At 39.0% G+C, this 5,197-nt stretch overlaps 1 long non-coding RNA gene across 1 annotated transcript in view; it reads right to left on the bottom strand.

The window, feature by feature from the left end:
- Window positions 1–784: 784 nt before the first annotated feature.
- Window positions 785–5,197, bottom strand: part of LOC105524366 — a 92,788-nt gene continuing 88,375 nt past the window's right edge. The window contains exon 2 of the long non-coding RNA XR_001003747.1: window positions 785–1,803. This is a non-coding gene — a long non-coding RNA (uncharacterized LOC105524366). The remainder of the gene's footprint in view (window positions 1,804–5,197) is intronic.

The raw sequence follows: 5,197 nt of genomic DNA, 5'->3' as shown, positions 1-5,197 counted from the left end.
TAGGTTTATACTTGTTTTTTGCTTTTGTAATAGTATATTCTCTGAGAAGAAAAAAGCTGTTACTATTTGCCATCAGGATGAAAAATGTAATCAACAGGTAAATCTCATCTTAAGACACTGTAATAAAATGAGCATGAAGTTGAAGAGACCCTGAGATGCTCCTACCATCTGCATCAAATAATGGAAAGATCATTACTGGATTTGAATGTTAACTCTGCCACTCAGTAGCTGTGTGACTTAAAAAAAAAATTGTATGACTTGAGATTTGAAATGTATCTAATCATGGACTGATGTGATGCTCATAGAAATTACTAAGCAGACAACACATAACTTAGGAAAAAGCAAATCCCAGTTTGTTGCAAATGTTTCTTATTGTGTATTTTGCTTTTCCTCTCCCTTTCTCTTTGTCTAATAGCTCACTGAAATTCAAAATTCCTGAGTTTGAGATAGCATTTCCACTGGTGTTCAGTTTTTGAGCAACTGTTTTGCCCATATTTGCATGTCTCCATTGTATAAATTTCAATATCATCACCTAAACCATCCTAAGTTTTCTCCGGTACAGACATGACAACAACATTGTTAGAGGAACAAAAATCTGTGGTTTTCCCAGCAGCCTCTGAATGATGGCAATCTGCATAACTACACACAGGCCTTCTATCCTGATGAAAACTCCTATCATTTTTCAGCACAACTGTGTAAGGTTTTGAAGGATCATGATAAATCAGTACATCTCTTGACCACCCATGCTTAGAACCAACAAAGAAATAGAAATAGGAGTCAGAGAGAAGGAGAAAATACTAGCTATATTTCTTGAAAAAAATGTTAGACCAGGTAACAGAAAACATCAAAATAAGACAGACTTTCCAAACCAGTCAGACTGTGTTAGATAAATCTCATAACTACAAAACTTAAAGCACAGGAGAATAGCACAGAATCCAGCCCCTTTCCAAGACAAAATGGAGCAAAAGGGCTGAACCACACATGTTTAGGGCTATCTTCTAAATTCACCGGTCAAATCTACCAACTCCCTTCAAGGGGGAGGAAGAGTAAAAGAACAGGGAGCAATTCAAATGAAACTGCCTCCACCTCTTAGAGATGGATTAAATTCTCCGTTAACATTTTTTGTTTTCTTTGGCTTCCTTTGTTTCTTCCAACCATAGTCAGCCACAGTGTGCTGTTTTCATGAATGGAACTGGCCAGCCTGGAAGCATAGACCTGCTTCCACCTTGATGAAGCTGCTTGCTCCATAGCAGACATTGCTTCTGTGGATGGACTTTCCTGATGCCACTTCAATGCAGTGTTGATTTTGTTACGTGGTCCTGAAATGTGTTAAAATGGTTCATAAGTATCTCCCAGGCCACTCTGCACCAAAGACTGAATGTCCTGTTTTCCACCTACATGTTGTCAAGGTGGACTAGCCAATAAGCTCATCTCCTCTTCAATGGGTTGAAAATGAATGTTAAAGCTGTGCCTGCTAAAACTGAAAGACTAAAGAAATTAAAGCTCACAATTAGTTTTCTTACTCTTGTGGTTAGATGATTTACTGCTCAAAACTTTTCAAAATGAACTCTCCAAGCCCCTCCCCAAGTTCCAGTGTTGTAGTTTGCTTAGTCTTATCCCAAAGTTTTCCCCACACAGGGTTGTCCTGGGTTGGGGGTCTGTCTGTCTGCAGCTGCAGCCTGACCTGAATTGCATTGTGTCATTCTTTTCAAATTCAGAAGATGAAATCCACGAGTCTCTGTTCATTCTCAATTTTAAGGAGGACAAACACTTAATGAAACAAGAAGGACAATCCAACTAGCCCTGTATGGTAAAAGTTTAGAAAACAAAATCAGTTACCGAAAATAAAACCATCTACCTAAACACCACTCTTTGGGATTGTGGAAGACTACAGGAAAGACTCAATTACTGAAGGAGGGAGAATGGAAGGAAAAATCTTCTCAGCCAGGATGCTGGCCAATCTATGCCATATGTTCACAGTCTATGTAATAACTCAGTTGAGGCAAGTCTTCATTAAATGTTTACTTTTAATAGCACATTTATATGGAAAAAAAATCACCCATTGCACCCTGTCTTCTCTTTCATAATGGCATTTCGATCACTGCTGCTCTCTTGCAAAGGTTACAAACTTGTGATGACAGCAGCCCAAACCTGGGTCTCATTTCAAACCACCTTTATCCTACGTAACATAGTTAAACCTCTTAATTTCCATTTCCTCTTAGAGCTTTTCATTTCTGAACCATAGAGACACATGATGTTAAAATCTGTTAGAAGCTGATGCTATTTCTTCTTTCTGTGGAATTATTGAGTTCTCTAAAATCTACCCCATCCACATAAATCCTAATGGTTTTAGCACCCATTTGTGCTAAATGGCTCCATGGCCCTGTTTTTGTGTAATCTATCAGGTCATCATCAGTAAGCTCCTGACACTACTGTTGACTTTCCTGCAACTGAAGTACATCTGCTCCAACTTCCCAGGATAATCTTCGCTTATCATTTTCTGATATTTCACTGCTTCTTTCCAGAAAGTGTCATTAACCTGCTTCTAAACTCAGTTCAGCTCCTTCAGTGGCTGCATGGGGTTGATAAGATTTCTGGACCGAATTGTTTCTTCTATTCTTTTTCCTATACTTTCTGGTATAGAAACAATTCACAATATTACATCTTATGGGGATACCACATGCTTATTGATTACAAATCAGTGATTTCTGGGCCCGGTAAAACCATTCGCTCATCATTCAAACTATTCACTTTCATCTACACAACCTAGAGATGGATAACCCCACATAACAAGTTGTTTTTCAACACACCACCCTCAACAACAAAAAACAAGCCTGGACTATTATTTTCCTGCCAGATTCCTCTTTCAGAGGCTCATTTTGATTTGCATTCTCTTAGCAGTCTTATTCCTCAAATTTCTCAGGCTATTTTCTTAGGGAATAGGGAAAAATAGCATGCCTACCCTTAATCGCTGTCACCTGCAAACTCATTGCATAATTTTTGAGAGTTTGATCTTTCCAAAGTCTTCTAAAATGTGTACACATTTTAAATAAATACTTTGTAGAGCTGTCCCAATCCATAAGGTACATTTTCCCAGTGGCTCTAAATACAAGCCTCTTTTAAAAACTTCAGCGTCTTGCATTCTGGATTCCTCAGCGTGTGTCCTCTTTGTCTGCTCTCTATGCATTATGCTATGTTTCTTGACATCCTTGTCATAAAAAAACACACTTTTATCTTTCAGAGCAGTTTGAGGTTCCTAGAAAAATTGAGCAGAGGTGCAGAGATATCCCTTCCCTAAAACATGCACAGCCTCACCTATTATCAACATCCCCATGAGAATGGCACATTTGTTAAAATTGATCGACCTTGGACACATCATTACTAGCCAGAGCCCATAGTGTACATTAGGGTTCACTTTTGGTGTTTACTCCATGCATTTGTACAGATGTACAATGGCATATACCCATGATTGTATCATGCAGGGTAGTTTCACTGCTCTAAAATTCCCCTGTGTACTGCCTACTCATCCCTCTCTCTCCCCTAACCCCTGGCAGCAGCCACTGATCTCATTAAAAATTTTTTTTTTTTTTTGAGATGGAGTCTCGCTCTGTCACCCAGGCTGGAGTGCAGTGGTATGATCTTGGGTCACTGCAACCTCCGCCTCCCGGGTTCAAGCAATTCTCCTGCCTCACCTTCCTGAGTAGCTGGGATTACAGGCACATGCCACCACACCCAGCTATATTTTTAGTATAGATGGGGTTTCACCATGTTGGTCAGGCCATTCTCGAACTCCTGACCTCATGATCCACCTGCCTTGGCCTCCCAGAGTGCTGCAATTACAGGCATGATGATCTTTTTACTGTCTATACAGTTTTGCCTTTTCTAGAGTGTCATGTAGTTGAAATCAAACAGTATGTAAACTTTTTGGATCGGTTCTTTTCAGTTAGTAATATTCATTTACAGTTCCTCCATGTTATTTCGTGGTTTGATAGCTTAGCTTGTTTAGTGGTGAATACTGTTCCATTGGATGTACCATGGTTTATCCATCCTCTACAGAAGGACATCTTGACTGCTTCTAAACCTTGACAAATACGCATAAAGCTGCCATATGGCAAATACGCATAAAGCTGCCATGTGCAAGTATGTGTGTGGACATACATTTTCAACTCCTTTGGATAAATACCAAGGAGTCAAATTACTGAACTGTACAGTTAAAAATATGTATAGTTTTGTAAGAAACTGCTGAACTTTCCCCTTAAGTGGTTGTACCTTTTTACTATTTTGAATCCCCACCAGCAATGAAAGACAGTTCCTGTTCTTCCACATCCTTATCAATATTTGCTGGTGTCAGTGTTCTGAATTTTTGGCATTGTATTAATAAATGCAAAATGGTATCTCTTTGTTCTAATTTGCATTTCTTTCATGATGTCTAATGTGGAGTAACTTTTCATGTTCTTATTTTCCATCTGTATCTTCTTTGATGAGGTACCTTCTTTAGCCCATTTTTAAGTGGATTGTTTTCTTATTGTTAAATTTTAAGAGTTCTCTGTATATTTTGGAAAACAGTCCTATACCAAATGTCTATCACAAATATTTTCTCTCAGTGGTTTTTCTTTTCATTTTCTTGAGAGTGGCTTTCAAAAAACAAATATTTTTAATTTTAATGAAGTCTACCGTTTTTTCTTTCTCTTTTCTGTTTTTCTTTTTTGTTGTTATTTTCTTTCTGAGGCAGGATCTCACTCTGTCTCCCAGGCTAGAGTGCAGTGGCGCCATCTTGACTCACTGCAACTTCCGTTCCCCAGAGCCAAGCGATCCTCCCACCTCACCCGTCAGAGTAGCTGGGACCACAGGTGCGCCACCATGCCTGGCTAATTTTTGTATTTTTTTGAGAACATGGATTTTGCCATGTTGGCCAGGCTGGTCTCCAGCACTCCTGGGCTCAACCAATGCACCTGCCTTGGCCTGCCGAAGTGCTAGGATTACAGGCACCAGCCACCATATGCAGCCAGAAGTCTACCTTATCAATTCTTTCTTTCAGAGGTTGTTATTTGCTTCAGTCATTTCTATGGAATAAGAACTAAAAACGAACTCTTTTCAGAATACTTTTTTAGGAGGTCATATTACTTTTTTTTTTTCCCAGTTTGAACTTCAAGATCACTATTTTTTTTCTTTTCTTCTTCTTCTCCTTCTCCTTCTC

Source organism: Colobus angolensis, unplaced genomic scaffold (genome assembly GCF_000951035.1).
Source record: "Colobus angolensis palliatus isolate OR3802 unplaced genomic scaffold, Cang.pa_1.0 Scaffold5, whole genome shotgun sequence".
In the NCBI taxonomy this organism is placed as follows: domain Eukaryota; kingdom Metazoa; phylum Chordata; class Mammalia; order Primates; family Cercopithecidae; genus Colobus; species Colobus angolensis.
Note: the sequence above shows the minus strand (reverse complement) of the source record. Positions and strands in the feature narration are given on the sequence as shown.